General features: G+C 45.8%; 1 long non-coding RNA gene across 1 annotated transcript; it reads right to left on the bottom strand.

Moving 5' to 3' along the window:
* Positions 1-12,592: 12,592 nt before the first annotated feature.
* LOC144116107 (uncharacterized) lies at positions 12,593-16,917 on the bottom strand. The gene is made up of 3 exons (XR_013311734.1): positions 16,202-16,917; positions 15,956-16,083; positions 12,593-15,439 (listed from the first exon to the last, which is right to left on the bottom strand). It is a non-coding gene; the product is annotated as an uncharacterized LOC144116107 (long non-coding RNA).
* Between the last annotated feature and the right edge of the window lie 8,618 nt (positions 16,918-25,535).

Raw genomic sequence — 25,535 nt, forward strand, 5'->3', positions numbered from 1 at the left:
CTTCTCCTCCATAGATCTACGCTCTGGCTATTGGCAGATAGCAGTGGATGACCAGGACCGTAAGAATACTGCATTTATGACACCTGATGGGCTGTATCAGTTCAGAGTTATGCCTTTTGGCTTATGCAATGCACCGGCCACCTTCGAACGTACGATGGACGCCCTTCTGCACAGATTCAAATGGTCCACGTGCCTCTGCTATCTCGACGATGTCATAGTCTTCCCCCCATGCAGCTTCTCCTCTCACCTCGATGACCTTTCCAAGATTCTTTACCTTTTCCGTCATGCCGGCTTACAGCTCAACTCCTCCAAATGCCGTTTTGTGCGTCGTCAGATCACAATCTTGGGCCACGTCGTCGATGCCACGAATGTTCACCCTGATCCAGCTAAAATCTGAGCCGTGAAAGAGTTCCCGGTGCCGCGTTCCTGCAACGATGTGCGGAGCTTCCTGGCACTGTGCTCATACTTCCGTCGATTCGTGCCAGGCTTTGCTCTCATTGCCCGCCCTCTCGGTGATCTGCTCGAAAAGGACATGACTTTCACCTGGGGACCCCTACAAGAAAACGTCTTTGCCACTATAATCTCGAAGCTCACCACGTCGCCAGTCTTGATACACTTCGATGTGGTCATTCCCACTGAAGTCCGCACTGATGCCAGCGGTCATGGAATCTGCGCTGTCCTTTCTCGGCGGCAATCTGGTTCTGACCGTGTCATTGCCTGCGCCAGCCGCCTCACGGAATGAGAAGCTATCACAGAATGAGAGTGCTTGGCCCTCGTATGGCTCATTAGAAAATTTTGCCCGTTATTTATAGAGCAATTTTATGGTTGTCACAGATTACCATGCTCTTTGCTGGCTCACCTCTCTGAAAGATCCTACTGGCCGGCTAGGTTGCTGGGCTTTGCGCCTACAAGACTATGACTACGCAGTGGTCTGTAAGTCCAGTCGGCCACACACAGATGCTGATTGCCTCTCCCGATATCCCGTTGACCCTTCTGACCATCTTGCACTGCCTGCGCTGCCGACCTGTTCTCGCACTCTGCTATTGCTCACGTTGGCGATGAGCAACAACGGGATACTGAGCTGCACTCTATTATTGACCACCTCAACTCCTCCCCATCTGTCCCTGCTGTGCGCCGGTTTGTGCTGCATTATGACACACTATACCGCAGAGAAGCCTGAACCCCGCCAAGCCCCGTCCTCCACGAGCTTCATGACCTCCACTTTGCTGAACATCAGGGTGTCTCGCGTACTTATGCCCGCGTGCGTCATCGCTTCTTTTGTCCCCACCTCTACCAGTCTGTATGCCGCTATGTTCGTGCCTGCGACCAGTGCAGGCGCTGGAAACGCCCTACCACTCTCTCAGCGGGCATGTTCCAACCTGTGGATGTGCTCCCCAAACCTTTACATCGTGTTGGCTTGGTTTTTTGGGCCTGTTTCCTGAGTCCACCTCCGGAAACAAATGGGTTGCAGTTGCTATGGATTATGCCACTGGCTACGCTATCATGCGGGCCCTCCCTACTAGTACTTCTACTGATGTTGCAGACTTTCTTCTGTACAATCTCATCCTTCATAATGGTGCACCCCACCAACTTTTCACCAACCGCGGCCATTGCTGTCTGTCTAAAGTTGTCGACTATGTTCCCCATTCCTGCTTGACTAAACATAAGCTGGCCACCGCCTATCATCCCCAAACCAACGGCCTCATAGAGCGCCTCAGCTGCACTCTCACGTATATGCTCGCAATGCATGTTTTCCCGGACCATCAGGACTGGGCTTCCTTCCGTACGTGACTTTTGCTTATAACTCTTCCCGTCATGGCACTGCCGGTTACTCACCATTCTATCTTTTGTACTGCTTCAAGCCCCCATTACCTCTGGACACGCTGCTTCCGACATCTACTTCACAGCCTTCTGAATACGCACACGACGCAATTGCCCGGGCAGACCACGCCCGCCAACTGGAGCGATCCCGACTACTAGCATCGCAGGCCTCACAGCAGGACTACTACAACTGCCGCCATCTCATGGTCACTTTCTCCTCTGGCGCCCTCGTCTTGCTTTGGTCGCCATCTCGCCGCGTCGGGCTTTGTAAAAGACTTCTGTCCCGGTATGTTGGCCCAAACCGTGTGCTCTGCCAGGTAACCGCTGTCACCTACGCGATCGCCCGGGCCTTCCCGGAGACCATCTCCCGTGCAGCTCAGTATGACATTGTCCACGTCTCTTGCCTCAAGCCCTACCTGTCGCCATCCCCGGCCGTGTCCTGATGTACACAGAGACGGTGTTTTTGCGACCGGGGGCCGCGCAACGGATATTGTGAGTGGAGAGGTTAACGGAGTGTCTCGGTGGTGCACATGTTCTGGGCTTGGGTGCTCTGTGCGGGCCCTATGCCGTCAGCCTTTGCGCTGTGCCCGAGTCGTTCTTGTGTTCTCGCCTTGGGCCACATAACAATAATGCTGCCATACATGTTTTATGTTTTTTTTTCAGACCTGTTTTTTTCCGCAGTTGTCAGTTAAGTTTTTTGCCCTTCTTCCTTTTTTGTTTTGTTTTTGCCTGCTTCCACTTTGATATGTATTTTGCAGCCTTCCCAATAAAATTTCGTTGTGAGAAAGCGCCTGTATGTGTCCCCTTTTCATTTGTCCTTGTCTGTTTTGCACTATTTTTCTTCCAACATGCAGCCAGACACTGTGTTCAATTCAGTTCCAGCCTTCGCATGCTACGGATCTGAAATGAACTGCCTGCATAGCTGGATAACTACGCCACTGAAAGCACGAAAAACAATTGAAAACGAAACTGAACCAAAAAAATCTGATATTTAGAAGTGTCTACAAGCTACCAGATGTTAGTCCAAAGCCATGTCTTCTCGGCATACCTAGGATGTCCTCCTTGGATGCCAGCAAGGCTGCCAGCTTGCCCTCTAGTTAATATTTAGAAACTCTATGGTCTTCATCATATACACGTGCGTACGGGGGGAGGGGGGGGCAGGGCAGGGCAGGGCCCCCCTCCTCCCCTAATGTTCTAAAGGGAGCGTCAACTTTGGCCTATACCTTTACTCGGTTAGACCTGTCTCGCCGTTGTTTAAAATGCAGGACCATGGCCATGCAGGTTTTCTGACAGTACTGCTTAAAACTATGTGCTGTCCAATAATATTTTGTATATGATGGAATTTCATTGCATTGAAATAAATCTTTTATAACCGTTCGTTATCATTGTGATGCGTTATGACCATAGGGGCCTCAGTGGAAGGGGCTTGGGGAGGGGGGTTGAAGAGGTGCTGCAGTGAAACTTTGATTGTGTTGATAGGTAATGCAAATGCAACGTAACAAAATATCTTGTGGCTAAAATTGAAAACTGCCATCATTTTCAGAAATGCCTGGTCAGTTGTATTTACATTTGTCATTGGCCTTGCAGTGACAAGGCAATGCCTGAATGTATGCAGTGTTCTGAAGCCAGGATTGCAAATAGCAAAGGGGAGGCGGTCACTGGGATTTCTATAGCGATGTGCGCATTGATTAAGAGCCCTATCAGGAGGTATAAATTAAAAGAAAAGGCCATGGGGTAAAAGGTATTGCACATTTATTGACAGCTTGCACTTCTGTGAGGAGTGGCAGCTAGCTACCAAGCATATCAGCTTCATCTGTCTGAACGCTGTGAACATTTTCTTCTGTACATGCCCAACGACTCATCCTTGGAATGTCAGCACTTGTGGTGGTGCTAGTGCCTTTTTGTGTGATGAACTGCAGCATGATGTGTTGTCGAGGGTCATTTGTCCAAAGGTTTGTCAGGTAGATGACCCTGGCAAGTGTGTGCCGAGTCAGGTGCCGGGCAGGTCCCCAAAACATTGCTTAGTATCACCTTACAGGAGAAATGGGGCTTCTCTGCAATGCTTTGTTCTCTAATGGCATCAAACCATAAAGGGCTTCAATTGTACTTTGAAAACAGTGATACGCAGTTGTGGCGCAGTGACTATGGCATTCATTTGTTAGATTGAAGGTTATGGTTTCAATCCTGGCCATGATGGCACCATTTCAATGGAGGCAAAGTGCAGAAGTTATGTGTACTGACATTTTGGTGCTTGTTATGGAATCCCAAGAGGAGGCCTTCATTATGCTGTGCCTCATGGCTGATGGTGTTGCTTTGGCATGTTGAAATACATCAATAAAAGGTTATTACATTGTATCTGTTTGCGAGAGAGATTTCGCCAACAAATTCCCTTTTCTACTGTTGAAATGCACTTCAGTAGCCGACGAGTAAAAAGAAATGCTGCATCTTAGTGTGGTAACATTGGGAGGGTCTTGGAGCCTCCCTCGGCGGCAGCAGCATCATAAATCCTCCACCTGTTAACCGTGTCAAGTAGTGTTTAGAGGGATTTCTCTCTCTCCACCTGCCAGTTGCCCCCCTTCTTAGCTGCCTCCTATCCCCTGTTCACTCGCAGGGGAGACGAGGAACTGAGCAGACAACTGTGCGGACAACAGAAGTCCTGTGAGCAAAATATACATCATCCTGAAAAACTGTGCAAAAATGTGGCTTGCGGGAGCTATTCTTTGTCACATTGCTTGGAAAGAGTGACCTGGGTCTCGCAAGCCCCATTGGTGGCTGTGCTTGAAACAGTCGCTGGCCAATGCAGTGGCGCATCGCTTAACCAATGCGCTGGCAGTGATGTGAGGACTTGGCACAACCTGGCAATGTTACATATTTTCTGTAGTTGGAATTCACTTCACTTTATTACCTTAAAGGCCCCCGGGATTGGGGGTGTTACATAAGGGGCGGGTTACATGTATAAAACAGATTTAATAAACAAAGAAAACACGTAAGGTACATAAATTATACGCTGTTAAATGTGTTTTAAACAATTCACAAATGTTGTTGGACAGGTGATTGCGGCGATGTCGTGTGGAAGGCCGTTCCAGTCCGTGGCTGAACGTGGAAAGAATGACGATGCAAATGTAGTAGTGCGCGTACGAGGCCGGGCAACTTGAAGGGGATGACCAATGCGGGGGGAAATGCATGCCGGCGGATTGATGTAGGGCGGAGAACGAAGTGAGCTGTAATAAAGTTTATGAAACAAGCACATACTAGTGTTACCACGTCTACAAGCTAGATATGTTAAGCCTGCCTCTGCTTTTAATGACGATATACTAACATTATGTATACTAACATTATATGATATACTAACATTATATATGGTGGTACACATTATATGAATAGCACGAGCATATGAACCTTGTGGCTCGACTTCGTACTGATTCTAGGGAATTTGTTCGATAATTTTGGTTTGGGCTCCAAATAGCAGAGGTGTATTCGAATTTAGATCGGACAAGTGATTTGTAGACAAGTAATTTTACGTTTTGTGGCGCATGGCGTAGATGTCGGTTTAAGAATTCAAGGCTCCTGTTAGCGGATATGACTTTTGTTACATGCGCGTTCCAGGCTAGACCATTGGACATTGTTACGCCGAGGTATTTATAAGTCTGAGTTAATTCTACCGTGACGGAATCAGAAATAGAATCGATTGACGCGGGGAATAACAATACTATCACACTTTCTCCACATCAATCCATTTGATCGCCACAAATTGTTTTCCATGCTCTTCAGTTTCTTCCTAGCTATCCTTCTCACATGCTGCATTTTTTTTCATTTTCTTGTTCATTTCAACAGGCACTGGCCAGTCTTATATATCTTCGTGCAGCCTGTTGAAACACTAGCTTCTGATACCTTTGACAGTTTTCCTCCCAGTGCTTTTTAATGTGCTAGCGGTAAGGGCCTCATGTCGCGCAAATTCCAGTGTCGTCATCGGCATCATTATCCGTGAGCGAAAAATCCACGAAAGATCCCCAGAGGAGCATCCTAGGGGACATGTGGGACACTTTGGTTTTGTTTGGTTTGTGGCATCGTCATAACCTGCCCACCGGATTGTGAAGTGCCCACCATGGCAGGTGGCAGTTAAATTAATGACTGGTCGCGAAAGGTTGCTCAAAAAGATCAGTTCGGGTCTCTCGGTTCCCACTGGGGCAGCACCTGCCATTCCAGGGAAGTGGCACATCGCCTTACTGCTACAGCACTGCACCACTAGGGGTATGAGGACCCTCAGCAATGTATGAATTTAAAGTAAAGAATGACCAGTTCTGAATATATGGACATTAACCCATTAACGCTATAGCGTCATACCCTTCAGCTCAAGTGTCTCCTCCAGTTTTCGGTCAACTTTTATGTTGTTTGATATTTCTGAGATTCATCTCTGTTTCAAACAACTTGCACCTCCTTCAGCACAATTATCGACTCGGCCTCCCTTGCGGTAAATTTGAAATTGAGAATGCACGAGCTGTGTGTTCTCTCCATGGCGATGTTTTCCTTTGCACTACTCCTCACATGCCCGCCTTCCTGTTACCCACCTGTCACATGGTCAAATTGCATCAGGTTGTGCCCCGCACGAGAAAATGGGGAAAAAAAAGTCTGGCATACAGTGAAGACTGCAGCTTTTGCTGCTTGAAACATTCTCGAGACGGCACCCTTTGGTGATGAAAACATTTTGAGACTTCATTAGAAAATGTTTTCGAGCATCGTAAATGAGTAAAAGCGATTCTTGACTTTCTTTTTTCTAATGCTGGGCGGTATAAGTATGCATTGGAATGCAGGTTCAGTAATTAGAGGGGCTCCATAAACGAAATCACACTGTTAATTTTCTTCCAGAAACTGCAGCCTATGGTACATAGACCAGAAACGCTTTTTATGCATGTTGAACATGGTCGTTCATAATTCCTGTGGCAATAGATTTCGCCCATATTTTAACGCCCTTTACACAATTGGGAGTTGCATCCATCATTAAAGCAGCTTTCCATTTAGCTTTGGTTGCTTATGTTAGCTTGGTTAATGGCATGGGCCGCTGATTAGCCCTATTTTCTTAGTCAACATGGAAAAGGTGACGTGCAGGATATATGGAATGCGGTTCTTCACACAGCTGTGATAGAATTGCTAAGTGTCATCTCCATACCTTCTTTGACAAATTGAAAGTTGCAGAGCGCAGCTAAGAGGTATAAGAGTCCTGTCTCATACAGTTTAGTCATGTCTTGTTGAAATCAACACTTTGGTTCTCAACCAAAATTTTCAATAAAGCAAGTTGGCTGTAATAATTATTGATGATGAATAACGTGGGTTCAGAAAAAATCTTGTAAATTAAATATGCTTCTGTGCCTAGCAGTGTGTAGTGCAGTCGATATTAGGCAAATTTTTGGTGATTTTTCAAGTACATGTCGCATCTTGTACAGCCTTCCAAAAATGAGACAAGGTATGAAGAGACTCCTGGGCCACAGTATGCATAGTACTGCGCTTTGCACTGACCTAACTCTTCACCATGAAACTGTGCTCATTGTATTGTCTTCTGATTCTGTATTTGCTGCCGTATTCAGAATAGTGCCATCACTGAGCCGCTCATCCAGCTCGGGTTCTTTACCGGCATTGAGCGAGGCTTCCTTGTTCGGCAGCATCATCTTATTGAAGGCATTCTCAAAGCATTGCACGGCGCATATCATTGATGTGCATCCGTCTGCTGCATTTTGCTTCTGATCGTCTGCAATGACATGATTTCTTCTCTGCTGAGTGATAACGGTGCTTAACCAATGAAAATTGCTTTCTTGTTTTCCCTAGTCCTCCAACCCTTAGCCAATGTAGGGCCAGCATGACAGAAACATAGACAAAAACATAGGAGTGGTCGGTATGGGTGCTAACTTTCACATATTTTGGAAGTCACCAGAGGGTACATATATGATATGAGCCATGAAGTGACACACAATTGGCTAAGGAGCAGTAGCATTGTATCCAATGTACAGTCAAGTGGAAATGATACAGAAACAGGTGCCAGGGAAAGATCAAAAACAAAAGAAATGCAAAAGAACAAAATTGACAAATATAGGCACTTGCATTGTCAAAACTTTGTCCAAACATAGATTCTGATTTGCAACTTTTGCTGTAACCAGCTATGTTTCCTGGTAAGTGTATCGTTTGCCATTTATGTGTTCATGGAACCATGTGAAACAATGCATATTTCTGTATCACCTTATTAGTACTGATCCCAATTCTTCGTAAGTGTGCTAGTGCTCTTACATGGTGGTTGACTCTGCAGTGCCAGCTTTGAGCGGTTTCCAAATACTACATTATTGATACAAGTGCCTGCCCGTCGAGGCTCAAATCGCGTTTAGTGATGGCTTCTCTTTAATGCTCCAAGAGCTATATCTGGCTCCATCAAAGGGGGTTCTCTAGTGGTGCAATGACAGGCGGAGGGAAAGTGACTAGCAGCCTGTTTTACATATCGTTTTATACGAAGGGGAGAAATCATTTTTAAACGTCGTTTGCTCAATTTAACACAGACTAGAAACAAATGATCTTCTCACTCTGCCAGTGTGCTCGTTGTTATGCATTGTTTCTGTCTAGCCTTGGAGCTACGTGACCACCTCTGCATTGCCTCGTGGTGTGAAGGCATAGGTTTCCATTTTTCTTCCAGCCTTTGTGTAGTGCTGCCAACTTTTTATTTTTCTCCTTCTCTGGTTTTAGAAAACATATCATTGATTCCTAATAAAAATCACAATGAAATTTCAGAAACTATAGCAAATAAATGTTCCGAACATCACTCACAAGATTAAGAAATAATTGCCTGCTTCAGATTCATGCAGTTCCCACATTCTAGTAAGGGGGTGGGGGGTGGGGTGTTGGGTCTCAGGTCCTTTGTCAACACTAGTTATTTTAAGCCCCTGGTTTTAAGCCCTGCCAAGGACACTTTGGCCAAGACAAACCATTGCTATTGTGTTTGTGCTTAAGGTGAGGTGAAAGATCCAATTTTTCCTATAATTTTACCCCAGGGAAACCAAAAACCAGTACAGCGGTAAGCTTGTACACGTTGGAAACCGGTGGGTGCCTGAAGGCACTAGAGATAAAGCCTTGGACCTGCCACATATCAGGCGGATGCTCGCAGTGCTATGCTAGGCAGCTGCTGTGGTGACCAAGTTTCAGTTGAACCAATTCCTATACTGTTCGGATTGAGTGATGTGGTTGCTGCTGCTGTTTATTGTTAAGTAGCTGAGAAGCGTGCATTTTTTATTTGTTGCATGCTCTTTTCGGGAAGATTATCCTGTTCGCAAGTGGCTGTGTTCTTTTATTTTTGAGTAGCTTCATTTCTTGAGTGTTATAAAAATGATGCGTGCCAGACAGTTAGTTGCCGAAACCGTTGGGCGCAACTTGCTACCCATGAATTTTACATAAGGAGGTGCTGGCAGCCAGGAAATGTGTGAACAGGGGTAGCCAGTGTGCCTGCAGTTCATGGGGTAATGAAGTAATATCTGTACACTGATAAGCAGTATGATGTGCATTCCACTGAGTAAGAATGTCGTTCGGTTCAATGTATATTGGATGTTTCTGCCCAACAGTTCTATCAGTACTTGTTCTGTAATATAGTATCTGATCACCACAGTGAAGGTTTGTTCACATTGCTCTCCATAATGAAGCAACAAACATCCATGGGTCTTAAAGGACTCTCTGCATTTCATTCTGTCCATTGTCCAAACAGGAGATCTCCATCTTAACAGAACACATTGAGAAAGTTTAGTCAGTAGAAAAGCTGTGTATACTTTGGGTCGTTCGTATTAACTGTGCCCAACTGAGCTCTACAGCATAAAGCCATATCTGAAATGTCTTTACTGCCTCCTGTAACTTGTACAGTCTTTCTGACAGCATACTGTGTTGAACAATTACTTTTGTAGTGTTTTGTGATTCTACAGAGACAGTCCACAAGAAGTTCAACTTTCATTTCTATGAAGTTTCTGGTCAGCTTTACTGATATGCACACAGTGTTTCACCGCTGATCGAGATGTGTGTCGGAAAGATGAAAAATAAAAGGGCATTGTACTGCATTACAGCAGTTTTTCAGTGGCGACAAGTAGGCATTGCCATGAATACCTCTTACATGACCAATTGGGACGCCGAGAGCAACTGGTATCTCTCTTGCTATAGCAATGCCTGAGCATGCACAAAGCAGTGCAGGGCAGCAGATACCATGGAAATCCTCTTCGAGCTTGCTGCAGGTGCCATTTACATGACTGATGGCTAAAAAATCTTGGTGCTCTTCGTGAAAAACCACGACACTTTCTGGAATGCAGCTTGGATGGCAGGGCCTGTTTAATCATTCCTCTATGCTCTGACTACAGTCAAATGAAAACTGGCTTCTGCATCTTTTGCAGACTATATACTGCTGCTGGGGGAAGTGTATGTAAATATTGTGCTGCATTTCACTAGCAACAGTAAAAACATTGCAACATTCAGAAACAACTGCTGCATTACTGAACTGCTTTTTAAGCTCTAAGCTCATGTTTAAATGGCTGCAGACATGTTTGAGTCCACATGGAAACAAAATCCCACTAGCTTAGACAACTGGATTACTTGGTGGTACACATCTTCAAGAAGCAGCACAATACACTGTACCAAGGACGAAGGTGACTACAGAAGGCAATGACTCTCAACTCAAACTTCAAATACCCACCGCCACACAAATCCCTCACCAAAGCAGAGCAGGTTTCCTTGTGGCAACTTTAGATGGGGACATTACGAAATCCTTATATCTATTCCTTGATGTATCCTGCGGAATACAATTCCCGCTGCACACTCTGCAATGATTCTAAAGCAAATTCTCAATCACATCCTATTCGAGTGCCCAAAGGACCCACCACCCTTGAGCTTCCAAATCTGAAATCAAAGTCAGTTCCAATGTCAATTGGAGACTCCATTGCTCAGCCCTCACACGGAGATAAAACTCTGGATAGTGGGCTGGGCCCTGAGGTCACCAAGAAGCATGGTCTTCAAGCCACTTAGCGCAGTTCACGAGGGCCCATGTCTAAGCCTCATCCCTTACCCTCTTTGTCATATGACAAATAAAATTTGTTCCTCGTCCTGCATGCAAACGAAAATTTCAGCCTAGTGTACATGCATAATTCACTTTTTAGTAACTGAGTGTAAGGAAAGTTGCTATGAACATTTATGCGATCCCTGACAGCCAGTCCACTGCATTTAATAAATCTAAAAATCAAAGCTGAGTGGCTGGAGGCACTGTAATTGCATCTCTGGACAGTGCACATGAACTCTCCCACAGCTGGAAGTTGTAAACACATTGGATAGCTTTCATGTTATTTGCACAGGTTAAGAGCATTGCACATATTGCAGTTTATTTACACCAAGATTTAGCCTAATATGCATGGTAAATTATTTATTTTAGGACACAGAAAAAGATAGAAAGATCACGCCAGTTTACATATAGTTGCATATATTTACAAAAAAAAATCTCAGGCTCCTCACGCTCGCATGCGGCAAAGGAGTGCAGTAACTGTAGTGCTGTCCTCCGCGCAATAACATCTATGCCAGGGCCACGTGGGTAATATGAAGCAGTGCTAAAGGACAAGGACTGGAGGAAATTGCCTACATGCCAAGCGCCTACATGGTCCACGCCCACCTGGATTACCTGATGACTGCAACAACTTCATCTAGGGTGCACACTGCCCCACCAATATTAATACCTTTCTTACTGTTGAGCACGTGAGTGGAAGTATTTTGTTTTTACTAAATCAGTGGCCTTTCATCTTGGAGGAAGTCACGTGCAGCACAGTTATTACTGTACAAGAAAAATGCTAGAAATTACTCAAGGAGATATGAATTCCAGTTAATCCATGCAAGGATGTAGTCCTTCCAAGTGAAGTACTGCTGTAAGGAGTTGTAATGATAATTCAGCAACTATCTAGTGAGAGTAATCTGTGTGATGCGCTGGCACCTAAACAAAGCAGCGTAAAAATAAACAAGTCGTTTTTTACTTTACCGTCCACTTTTATGTGCACTGCAGTCGGCAATATTGTCAATAAGCTTGGTTGTACGTATGCATTAATAAATTCTGCCCTAATAAGTTGTGGTAAAACTGACGAGGGAGTGGGACAAGTAGTGAAGAACACACATATTCCTGTTGACTGGTGAGCTACAGAAGGAATTATTTGAATCTCGAGTGCAGGACAACTTTGCTCGTGTGGGCGCCGCGATATTCCCTTCGCACAAGGTGACGGCCAACAAAAACGCGTAATCAGATCAATGCTGGTTGCGCTAGTGACATCCGCCTGCAGTGTCACCAGGGGCGCGATTACGGATCAGTCTCAAAAAACTGTCTCAATATTGAGACAGTGACGTCAAAATGACGACACCGAGAAATGCCGACCGCCGAATCGGCCAATGCGGAGCAAGGAGGCGGTGGGCTCCGCCCCGAAACCACTAATCGCACGACAAGGGACCGTAGACTAATGTTTTGCAGTAAAAACGCAGTGAATAAAAACGAGTAATGCTTTATTTTGCTAAGTAACTGTATTTCAAACCCAACAGCACCAAGCAAAAGAACCAGTGTTTTCATTTTTGCAATTAAGTTTGCTGTTCAGTCACTTTTTTTTGCCGCGAAGGTGTGCTGTCAGCGGTATAGCGTGAACATGTTAGTCTGAAAATGAACAAAAACGCAATGAAAAAAACAAACAATGTTTTATTTTGGTAGTAAACTGTGTTGCAATCTCAACAACATGAAGGAAAATTAGAAGCATTTTCAGTTTTGCAATTAAATTTGCTGCAGGTTAACTTCTCTTGCCATGAGGGCGCGCTGGCAGTGGCATAACGTGAACATGGCGGCCTGCAAGAAAACAGCTGATTCCATGGCTAGTTCCTGTTTTTTCGCGTGTCGTCTAAAATCAAGGTACTTTGCGGATGTCTTAAGTGCGCAGAAAAATCTGATTGAAGGCAGTGAATGCTACGGGCCTGCCGAGATCAACTTACAAGCAGCGCTCGGCTCGAAAATCGACGAAGACAACTTTAGTCTGTGTTCTCGGTCGGCGCCTATCGATCGCCGAGTGACGTGTGGTTCTGTTTATTTTCTTTAGAAAATACCAGAAAACCATGAATCATCACATAGAAGCAACTGCCGACAGACAGGTGCAGCTGCTGATAGCTTGCAATCTCGGTGCGGGAAATGAGAGCCGACACGGCCTGCCTCTGTGGCAGCACTCTTCTGCCTCGTAATCAAGTGTTGCCGCCCACATCGGGCTAAGCACTTGATGTTTCGTTTGTATTTTTGTAGCTCCGTTCGGTTTATGTTCAGTTGTTGCCGTAGTTTCTTTTTTTTCCTGTGCAAGATGCAGAAATTGTGATGCTTATGCTCCACTTTGTTTAGAGAGAAAGGAAGCACTTGATAACTTTGCTATTGTCACCGAGGAGAGAACGAGCTTGTTCCATTAACGTTATTTACTGATCATGTAGTAGATCCAGGGTCAACCTGGAAAGAAGTAGTTTGCTTGTATAGAGGCTAATTGCAACTGGGCAGAAAGTTGAGCAAGTTTGTTCATGTTTGCTGGTACACAGCGCTTGAATTGCATATGATCCAGGGCAGTGAGGCAGGTAGGACAGGGCAGTGATGTGTAATATTGTATTTTGCTCAGTAGGCGGAGTGATGTTGGTATAACTGGGTTTGGTGAGGGCAGTGTTTGAAGGGCTTTAAATACTTTGCATAGCTTCTAACATGCACTTCCTTTCAGGTCGGAAGACCACTTGTTTTTTTTTTTTAATTATGGTCCATCATATCTGAGACACCCTGTATACAAGCCACTCCAGTTTGAAAGGGAACAGCCAGTTGAAAATGACTAGGACATTAAATACCTAGGCGAAAAGTAGCTTGACAGCAGTTGCACTTATCACACATATTATATGATAGCACAAGAAGCTTGTCCGGCCATTCGGCATTGTCACCGTCTCGTGTCATCATGGACAAGACTTCATAGCCCTGTGTTACGCAAACCAAGCTAGGTGTCAGTTATGGGGCAATAACCGAGTGCTCAAAATTTCCCACAATGGAGCTGCCTGTATATTCTTAGAGCTGTAGAGCATTTCCAGTAACGGTGTTGCATGATTTGTGATTGTAAACTAACCTCTAATCACACACCATCTCCTTGATGATGTGTCTGTGATGTTTACACATCTTTGTCTATCAGTGAAGATGTTCTAGTCATTCAGCAGTCATTGTAGCCACTGCACCTTACAATCTTTATTATGCATTGTTGTACAGCGGTTTCCTTGCAGTAGGTACAGCTTTTAGCACAGAGCGAAACCCCTAGCCACATACCATTACGCTAAAAGCTTAGCTTTGGTATTTACACTACTTATATGTGCCAAAATGTTTTGTAGTCCGGAAAATGCATCATGTACACTGTACTATGCCATATTTATTGTACAGGTAGCCTCTGTATGAAAGAAAACATGCACTTTGAACTCAATTTTTCAGATTTTTTTTTCTTAACTGCACTCAGAAATGCCATACGGTAATTGTACATCAAGGTAAAGTATGCTTGTATGTACACTGCCTTTTCTGCAATAGAAACACTCGTGTCAAATGCGGTGCCTAAAAAAATAAACGCGCTTACTGAATGTATGATGCAATAAAAAACAGCTTTTTGATTCCAACAAGCATCACAAATATTTCATGCCTTATTCCAGCACTACACGTTTGGTTCATGCATGTTCGTCACACAGGTAATGACCACAGGCACTCCACCAAGCTGGAAGGAGACAGCAGAGAAGGGGCAGGTGGGCATTGACAAAAGAGAGTTCAAAATGATGCTTTTCAGAAATTGGGCGAGCTGCTTCAACACCTTTTCCGTCTTCAGGAAGAGACTGTGCAACACGCTGCTGAGGGACTGGAAGATATACTAGCAAACACACTGAAAATGAAGTGGCAGCCGGTGGGGGCACTTGTTTGTCACTGCTGGCTTCTCGCTGCACACAGGTTGGCCAAGGGCACAACCACATCACACAATTGCTCACACACTTGCAGATGTGTGTTGTGCAATGACACAAGGAAATGACAGTGGCAACAGGGGAAGAGTGCCTGATATGACTCTATATGCCAGCATGGTGAGTCGTCTCTGGACGCTAGATTTTCCATCGCAACTGCCGCTGCACCATCCCTCGGTACGCCTTCCTCTGGAGACGGGTCGTCCTAGAGAGGCCAAAAGTACAGCACCGTATGCTCTTCTCAGGAGGCAGGTGAGGAGGGATCCTGTCTGTACGAGGCAGCCACCATTTAGAGGTGGCCCGTTGTTATCTGGGTCAGAGGTAGTGTCGCCTGCACCCTCTGCTGATATGGGCACATCCAAACAGAGGCTGTGAAGTGCAGCACGTGCGGTGATGATGCACACTGTCCACTTCCACTGGCACTGGTGCATCCGGTGTCCTTGAAAGCAACGGAAGCAGCTCTTCGGCACACCAATACAGCGCTCAGCCACAAATTGTGTGAAAGCATGTGGCGTGTTGTACAGGCCTTCTGCTGAGTCAGGTCTGTAATGTCATGCAACTGGTGCAGGCAGCCATGGCTCCAGTGGGTAGACATAGTCTCCTGCATAACAAAAAATGATGCAGCTAAGCATGTCCTTTCTCAGTGATCTCAACAGCATTACAGGACACTCTGCTATACAGTAGAAAACTCACGCCAAGTAGCCCACATCCAGGCTTTGCTGAATATGACATTCAAGAGCATACATACATGCAGGATTTAGATGTATAAGTGAGCACTACTGTAAGGTCAGTCTTTTACCACCATATTCATATAAATGATGCGCTATGATTGCCTACAAAACACAAGCGCTGTCAGGTGCATTTTGCTTTGGTTTCTTCAACAGGAAAGGCTATGCATTTCAACAATGTAATATGTGTCCTGTGTTTCTGCTGCAATTATATTTAACAAAAGGAAAGGGTGGCAATACACTGTATCATACTGTAAAGTGTCTGCATTTGTGTAACTGTCCAGACTGATTCTTGTAGCTTTAGCAGATCCGGCCAAATGCATAGTGCTGGAGCTCAATAGATGTGACTGAGTTCGCCCGACTGGTGACACGGCTATTTTACTGCTTACCCAGAAAAAAAATCACCGTCGTCCAGCAGGCCTTCCTCCGCCTCGGAATGCCGCCAGACAAACGCGTCGCGGAAGGATCCGGGTCAGCGCGAGTCCACGGCCAGGATGCACATGTTCGCGCCACAGATCTGAGAAAAAACAAGCACAGCCCGTACTCACTCTCGCTGCCGAGGCCCGCACTTGTAGCTCATGCACTTGTAGCACTTGAACTCATGCGGTCAAAAACAGTGGCCGAGGTATACTCACTATTACGTCCGCAGCGTAGAACCGCTTGCGGCTCGTTCGCAGCACTGCCCCCAGACTCCTTGATAGTGATGAGTGCCCAATCGACACACCCGACGACGCCGGAGATGCTGCCGCGGCGAACGTTTAGGCAAAGGACGCCCTCCTTCGCCGCCGCCTTCCCCTCGGGTCTCCTCGAAAAGCGAACACCCCCCTTCTGTTACCCAACGTTGACATTGGTCTCCGCTGCCCGCCGCAAAGGCTTGTTCACTGTCGGTTGGGCTGCGCCGACGTTTTCTTCATTTCCAACGGCGCCTTGAAACCCACCGGAGGCGAAGAAGCGCAGCGCGCACAGCACTGCCGCTCCACTGACAGCGCACTCACCCGCGCACTTCCCAGTTCAACGGCGAGTTCGTCGCACAGACACTGCGCAGTCTCCTCGAAATAACTCTCCCGCGCGTCAAAGTCGTCTTCATGCACCCTCCGACACCGTTGCTCGCGCGGTCACCCGCGTATACGACGATGTAAACAGCCGCCATTTTCTGTCTCAAACGTGTTGATACTACTTTTTCCAGTCTCAAAAAATCGTCTCAATCTGCTCGCATAATTAGATGGTCAACGTCACCACTTCTGCGCCATTTACGACGTCAGTCAGTGACGAAAAAAATCAAAATGGCCGCCGACCAATAGGAGAGAGCCAAATGATATACTTTTTGAGACAATTTCGATTGAGACTGATCCGTAATCGCGCCCCAGTACAACAGTCATGGGCAAGACAGTAAGGCAATCGCAGGCCTGAAGGATAAACATCTTTTCGTCAAGCAGCATGCCAACATCTCGCTGACCACTACTAAAGAGTGAAGAGCTCACGCAGGTGAATAGAGCACGCAAACCGAGACTTTCATGACGCACAGCATTCCGCGACGACTGGTTGAGGAACAGCAACTAGGAACAAGCACGACGGAGCACAGCCATGAGGTCACTAAATTCGTCTATTGACCACGCTGAAGCAGAACGGCACTTCATAATTTTTATGCCCTGAGGCAATAAACATCGCTTTAATAAAAAAAAAGCAGAGCGGCATCGAAGCGCGTGGCGCAACGCTCGTGCGCGCCTATGCCACCTCTTTACACCCACTGCTGGTGCTTGCTTTCACGGCTCGTTTCACCGAACTGCTGGGCGCGATCTTGTCTACTTAGTTGTCATAACAATCAAACATTTTTGTTGGCATAAAATATATATCTCGCTTAGTATTTTTTGCATTGATTCTATTTAGTTTGTGAACTGTTTATTGCAGTTCAGAACATTTCTGAGCGCGCAAAACAAAAATACACCGGAAATCCGTCACAAGCCGTCGCGGCCAATCGGCGGCCGTCAGGCTGTGCCGGCTGCATTTGGCGAAGGCGCGACCCGCGCGGCGGTCGTGCAGTGTGTGGCCAGGAGGCAATTTTGGAGACGCGTTCCTCATGCTCACTGTGAGCGCCATATGACTGCCAGGCACTTCCTGTGCACGTGAGTGCATCAAGAAGAATTGGGGAGCAGTGGCGCCTTAAGTGGCCCTCGGGGATGGCATTCGACAATCTGTGCGGTTTCCGCATGCTCTTTAAGCAAGTAAACATGCCGCCCCGCGCGGGAGGATGGAGTGATCTGAGAGGGGAATAACTGTTAGTATTCGTGACAATAACCTGTCCCCTCTGCCCAATCTTTGATTTGGCGTGTTTTACTCTCCTCTGTCTCCTTTTCAATGTGTTTTCCTTTCCCCGGTCCTTGATTGGATGAGTGCTTGTGTTTTGACCTAATTGGTTGGTGTCCGCACTGAAGGCGGGGACTTAGAGATTAAAAGAAGACGTTTTGGTGGGACCGGGGGTTGATTTCGTCTGGTCACTCTGCGGATCAATCAGTATGTACATGGTTGTTCTCCTTGTTGTACCTTCCGTTCTGTCTTAACTATTTTATATGTGATTAAAAGTTTACTTCCTGATGTTCCTCGAGTATTGTGACTGAGCAAGTTTTCAACCTCAAGACGTCGGCATCCAACAACTACTTCTACCTTTCCCCTTCAGGCTGACATCAAAGAAGAAAAAGGGGTAAAAGGAACTCAACTACAGATGTATCGCTGACACAACCTTTTCCTCTTTTTCTTATGTGGTACGCCTCTAAAACCTCCCGTGCCTTACTTTCACCGCTCCTGCCCAGAACCGTTATCTCATCAAGTTGTGGTTGACACGTTTTGCATTGCTCGCAATTTTCCCCCGCCGTATGTTCCGCTTGTCCTACGTTGTTCTTCTGCTGTGTGTTTTTTTTTTCAGTGCTACTGTTTTCCTTTCTCGAGCGTTAATCCGTTGTTTCAGATTTCTCCCAAGCAAAGGGGCTGACTACGTGGTCTTTACGTGAAGCGTAAGAGGCAAAATATAAAGGCTTGACGGTTACCACTGACGCGGGCCGAACTGAGAGCGAGCGCGCGTTCTCCTTCGGAGTGAACGGTGGTCGCAGCGGTGGAGCGGTGGGGCAGTGGCGACCCCACTGAGGTGCGGCGGGAGGCGGAAACTGACCCCACTGCGAAGGCCGTAAGAAGAAAGGCGTTCGCTCCCCTCGAGATTGGCCGTGGCGGCAGGTGGTTGTTTCTACAATTCTATTGTAGATGCACGACCGCTCAATGGCAACACACTTGCGTTGCCATTGAGCGGTCGTGGTAGATGGCGCTACAAGTCTCAGTGCGAGATATGCTGATTTATAGTTGCTGCCACAGATCGCGCTTTGATCTCAGGGTGGTAGCAGACCCCACGAAATCTCGAAACGTGATGATTAAGAGGTGACGCTCTTAAAAATGCTCGTTTGGTTAATCATTACCATTGAGATAAGCGGTTGGAATATTTATTTTAATGCCGATTACGGCGCTTGCGCATCCCGAAAACAATTTATTTGCTGAGCCATCGCTCATATACAAATGCTCATTCATGTGCAAGCGAACATTTTGACTTCTTCCTGAAGTTCATTTTTTACATGCAGTAAACAAACTTCGGAAACAGCCGGGCGTCACACGCCGGAACAATGAAGCGATCACTCATTTACCTCACACACGTCTGCTTAACACAGCTGTTGATGTCCGTCCCTCAAATAAAAATTTGCATTACCTGACTCGCAGTCTTTACTTGCAAAAAAAGAAGGATCTTTTAGCGCGAGTTCTACTACTAAACACTGCATGATCAGTTAAATACGACGAAAACTGGTCAGAAACAATATTACGCGTGTGCAACATAAGCAAAATGCTTCTCACGACAAAAAAGCTTACTTGACCCTGCGCACAGCAGCTACCTAGGCTTGCAGTCTCTCGTTCTCAACCATTTCATCCCATTCATGAATGGGAAAGAGTTCATGAACGCAAATTTTTCATATTATAAGATCTCCCTATAAGAATCAATATATACGCAAATCTCCCGTCGACAGGCTTGGATTTGTTTGCTATTAACGTTTTAAAAGAATATGTGACACATCAAAAGGATGTGCAGCTATATTTCCGTAGCAGTGCCTCACAATTTTTCAATATTCAAAATTTTGTCCAAGAATGCAGGACATATCCAGGAAATGGGTAGAATCTCACCGGCAGCTCTTAGCCCTTGGTGTTCAAGGAACTATTGTGGCAGCCCTCGACGCAACAAAAAGCTTCCCCACTCTTTGAACGCCGTGGAATTCCAGCCATGACTCGCAACGAGCTGCAACACCTTTTTTTGTCCATATTGGAGCAGGACAGCACATGTACACAATTAAAAAGAGAATGCCAGCGGTGCGAGCAGCCCGCGTACCTGTTGGGACGTTAGTAACTCAGTGCCATCCGCTGGCGATAAATTGTTAAATTGGTTGTTGGGGAAAGGAAATGGCTCAGTATCTCTCGCATCTCGGCGGACACCTGAACCACGCCTTAAGGGAAGGGATACAGGAGGAACTGAAAGAAGAAAGGAAGAACGTGGCGCCGTAGTGGAGGGCTCCGGAATAATTTCGACCACCTGTGGGTCTTTAACGTTCACTGACGTCGCAGTACCCACGGGCGCCTTTGCGTTTCGCCGCCATCGAAACGCGGCCGCCGCGGTCGGGTTCGAAACCAGGTACTCCGGATAAATAACCGAGCGCCCTAACCCCCGTGTCACCGCGGCGGGTACCGGCGACGTGCCTGGACAGAATTTTGGAAGTGACCGCCAGGGGAGAGGCGGCGCTATTGCAGTGGGGCCAAAATTAACTTCAGGTGCGCTTCCATATAGAGTAGTAGATTAGAAGAGAGGCCCTTTGAAGTGCGTACTGCTCTGACCAAAGAAGCTGCCCGTCTCAAGAAGTTCCCGGCTCTTGAAAAGGATTTGCAGATGTCGAAAGACAGTGGGCCTCTTCGATTATCCGCCTCTGGCTGCCCGCCGGCTGTCTGCAGGATGCCAGAGCGCGGAGCCAAGCGCGTGATTTTCTGGCGCGGTTCTGCGCACTTCCGGTGGCTGCCCAGAACGCGTTCGTTTTTCTCTGACTGGGCGGTTTCGGGCTGCCAGCGGGCAGCCAGATTCGCCTGGACGAATTTGTGCTGGCAACGCTCGGGCAACTAGCAGACAACGAAGATGTGGTATGTAGCGGGAAGCGCGCGCGGGGAATCTTTATATGGACTAGAAGGACCGCAGGATCGCGGTTCTTCATGCGATGTTTTGTTTGATCCCTATAGCGCTACGCAGGCGATTGTTTCGACTAGAACACGTGTATATCGTCTCAGTCGCCTGTAATGATGCCTTTTGCGGTCGATTTCGCTGTTAATTTTTTTTTGCGTGGGTGTGCGTGATCTCAATTCGATCGTCTCACCACCTGGCAAGAACGCTTCATATTACTATCGCGTAGTTCTGATTCACAAAATATTTTGGCTGTTAATTTGGTGCGCCGGGCTGATATTGCGATGGTTTTGGAGGCCTTTCACGAGAGCAGCCCCAGATTCCAGCTCCGAGTACGCGCTCAGAACGCCCTCATGCATGCGTATGATGAACGTGTTTGGCGAGGTGTTAGTTGAGTGTGCGCGATACGAGAGCGTGGTCTTCGTTGCGTTCTGCGCAGTGGAAAGGCGGACAGGCTTTGAGAAATTCTTGATTGATTAAACAAGTTCTTTAATAAAAGCCCTCACGAGCACATTGCTCGAGGCATCTGTGAAGGTATATATGTGGCCACAAGTTGCCACTTATCAATCAACCAATCAGTCAGTCAATGAATCAATAAATCATTTTCATTTTCAACAAAATAAAATATACAATGCGAAAAAAAGGGGGGGGGTAGGAGAAAAAGCTGCACTATAGCAGCTTGACAAAGAGCTCCAACCACCCTGGCAACAATGAGAGCACTGGAACAGTTCAATTTTTGTTCACATTACAAGGAAAAAAAAATCACAGTGAAAAAGAAAGTATAAAAGAGTAGTATCTAGCTACGCTAATGGTTGTTAACAAACAACTGCACTGTGTCAGCTTTGTTAAGTGCCGTAATGTCCATATCTTCTTTCGCGAAGTCATTGAGTGTGTGGGGGAGTGTGTATTCAACTCGTTGGCGGCCATAACTTGTGCGCGTGACAGGAACTCTCCATGGCAGTTAATGGCGATGAGGGTATGCGTATTCTTGTTTGTGGAGATTAGCGAGTGAGGGGAGTGTATCTAGCTTTCCCTGTATCGCTCTAGTGAAACTTTTTAGGAGTTTGCACTTGCATATGTTATCGGCTTTGTATAGTTTGTATTTCTAGAACAGAGCTTTAGTATGGGCGTTGAATGGAACATTTTCTATTGCCCGAACAGCTTTTCTTGTATTAAGATTAGCTTGTTTAAATTTCGTGCACTGGTGTTTCCCCACACCAGCGTGCAGTAACTGGGCACGGAAATAAACAAGGAATTATATAAAATCCGTTCAATTTTGGCAGGAAATAAATGGCGATTTCTACCGAGAACGCCAACTACCTTTCGCCCTTTTCAGCAAAGAATCGAAATGGCCGTTTAAATGCATGTGTTCAGAGAAAACAACTTCAAGTGTGTTCGCTGATGTCTCTCTATTAATTTTATATGGACCAATTCTTTCAGGCATTTCCACACATTTACCGGGTGCACGGAACAAAACCCATTTTGTTTTTTATTCATTTAATAGGTTGTTATTCTCAGACAACTCCAGCCATCGAAAACAAACTGAACTTGCGAGTGGTAGAATATCGGTTAGATGTTTTCCACTAAAAGATATGTTATAATCATCGGCGTAGATTATAAATGTGGACAAACTATCAATTAGCACAAGATCATTTAAATAAAATAGAAAAAGAAAGGAACCAAGGATGCTGCCTTGTGGCACACCACTTTGTATATACCGTATTTTTTACTTATGGTAATTAATTTCAAAGAACTGTGAGCATGAGGATAAGTATGAATGGATTAGTCCAGTGCACGTACCACGGAAACCATACGTTTTTGCCTTGTTTATTAATACATTGCGATTAACACGATCAAAGGCTTCGCTGAAATCTATATAGATTCCCAAAGTCATTAGTTTCTTACTATACTTATATAGATTCCCAAAGTCATTAGTTTTTTTTCTATACTTTCTAAGATAACGTCTTTTTGGTTCAGCAAAGCACTTTCCGTGGAACGCCTTTTGCTGAAGCCAAACTGACGTTCAGTTAACAGACTATGTTTTTGAGAAAAATTATCCAGTCGAATAATAATTGTTTTTCTCGCCCTTTAGAAAATATTGGTAAAATGGAAATTGGACGGTAGTTAGTTATATTGTTTCTGGTACCTTCCTTATGATTTACGATAATACGCGCTAATTGCATGTTCTTTGGGAACACACCTGTTGAGAGTGCTGAAATAAATATGTGCTAGCAAAGGTGCAATATGATCAATTACATATTTAATAGGCCTTATCTCTATACCATCTGCGTCCGTGATACGACGGTTGTTAAGGCTTTGGAATACAGTACTGACTTCGTTTGCAGAGGTTGACTGAAGGGATATGCTTTTAAAATTTATTGGTATTTGCGTGGTTGATCTGCTGGGCCCGCTGTTTTCACCTATTTCGGCAAAATAAATGTTAAAACAGTCGGAAAGTAATCTTTCATGTGTCTCTTTGTCATTTATGATAAGGTTTTCAATGGGCGGGGTGCTGGTTGGGATTAATAATTTGTTTATTTTCTTCCATACTCTGTCGCTCTTCCGTAGACAGTCTTCGTCAGAAATACGGTGGTAGTAGTCCTTTTTTTATTTTCCTTTTTCGTTGTTTTGTGTATTGCAAAATGCCTTGTATTCCACCCTCTTTACCGGATCGCGTGTTTCTATAAAACGCTGATAAAGTTTGTTCTTCTGGTTTATTTTCCCCATCAGCTCCCGTGTGATCCAAGGGTTCCGAGCCTCCCTGGCTGATAATACGATTTAAGAGAGAAATAATCAGCACATATTGCTTGGAATCTGGCTAGAAATGTTTCATATGTTGTGTTCATATCTAAAATGTCAAAAATATCTGTCCAATCACTTTGTCTAATCATTTCCTTGAAATATGCTAATGCTTCAGGTTATATGGAACGATACATGCTCAGCTGTGTCTGTTTACACGTGTGTTCTTTGCACCGTAAGAAAAATATGGGGAGGTAGTCATTAATGCCTCAGGTTAGAGCTCCTGACTTTAAAATCATATCAGATGAGTTTGTAATGAACAAGTCAAGTAATGATGACGATGATGAAGTGACTAGTGTTGGCACTGAAATGACTATCAAAATCATTGCTCTCAAGGAGTGATTGAAATTCTGCGCCTTGGGTAGACGTTTTGCATATATCTATATTAAAATCCCCTCAAATTGTTAATGTATATGCCGAGTCATTTTTGTAAGAAAGCTAGCGTTCAAAGAACTCGAAGAATAAGCGAACATTACCGGCGGGAGGCGGTACACCACTGCAAGCAATTTTTTATCCTTTTTCACGCTAAGTATTTCGTAGTCATATGTGATAAGGTTATATTCATTTAAAATTTGACAATGCGATAATAATGTTAGCATCGACACGCCGCTTCCTCTCCTGTCTATGCGATTTAAACATAAATGGTGATATTCGGGTTGCACAAAATTATTCAGAGGTTTGGTTGTACCACGTCTCAATTAAAAAAGGACATCAAAGTTGAAATGGCAAGATTTAAGCAATGCAGATATGTCATCCTTTCTTTGACTCGATTTATCTCGCATTGAAATGCGGCAGTTTAAGACACTTGGCTCTGTTGTTTGGTTTGCTAAGTTTAGCGATGTCTTCGGGAGAAGCGAAAGCATTGGCCATTTAGGATATGAACATCGATAAGTATCAGAAGACCTTCCTACGCAGAAGCATCGCCGTTCGGGACGACTGCTGGTGACACAGTGCCTTGCGCGTCACTGCTGATCTTGTCTAGATCAGTTTCTCGAGTAATCGGAATGACTGGGGATGACGCAGTGCGCCGCGCAAAGATGGATCCGTTTCGTGTCCATAGGAACTTCCAGTCGTGCTCGTACTTGCGGGCCGAAGCCATGCCTAAAGCGCTAACTCCAAGGGCCCTTCCTGGGCGTACGTGCTCAGCGCCGGCGCTTTGACGTACGCAAGAACCGATCTGCGCATGCGTACTGTTGGAAACGCCAGCAAACCTCGCGAGGCGCCGATATCTGACCGTGCTAGATATCGGCGCCAGCGCACGGGCGCTCGCATACGCGTCGGAAGCGGGGTTCAGTTTACAACAATAGGAGGATCGCGGGGCTCTCGGTGGCTCTTTTCTTCATGGCTTGAAGCTCTTTAAGGTTCCCCGAACTTTTCTTAGCGGTTTAAGTTGTCCTTTCATCGCCCCCCAACCTCTTCTCTTCAGGGCTTGAAATTCTCTCTGTCGGATCGAAAGGGGAAGCAAGCCAGAACCAGGAACATGGAGATGCATGCCCCTTTTTGACGCCCGTTCTAGCGTACGCCAAGAGCACCGACGCTGGGCGCGCAAGCCCAGGAAGGGCCCTTGGAGTTGGCACTTTAGAGTTTTTTTCGTGGCAGCCGGGGCGAGTGCTGATTCTGTCGTCGCCGAATGTCGTACAGCTTGATGCTCAGGCCTTCTGCCGCAAATGCTTAAAACATCTGAGAAGTACCGTACGTAAGCATCTCCTCGCGTTTGGCTCATTAAAGAGATAAAAAGAATTTCCCGAGCCTGGCTTCTGGCTCCAGATGAGCTATAATCGCTGCCACCTGCGGACAGAGGAGAATAGAAAGATGCGAGAAGAAAGATGTAAAGAAAAAGACGCGTCCATGCTCGCGTCGCAACAACCGCGTCCGCCAAAGTGACAAGCCGGCTGTAAAAGATACCCCGGTGGACCTCCTCC

The sequence above is a fragment of the Amblyomma americanum genome, chromosome 1, assembly GCF_052857255.1.
Source record: "Amblyomma americanum isolate KBUSLIRL-KWMA chromosome 1, ASM5285725v1, whole genome shotgun sequence".
In the NCBI taxonomy this organism is placed as follows: domain Eukaryota; kingdom Metazoa; phylum Arthropoda; class Arachnida; order Ixodida; family Ixodidae; genus Amblyomma; species Amblyomma americanum.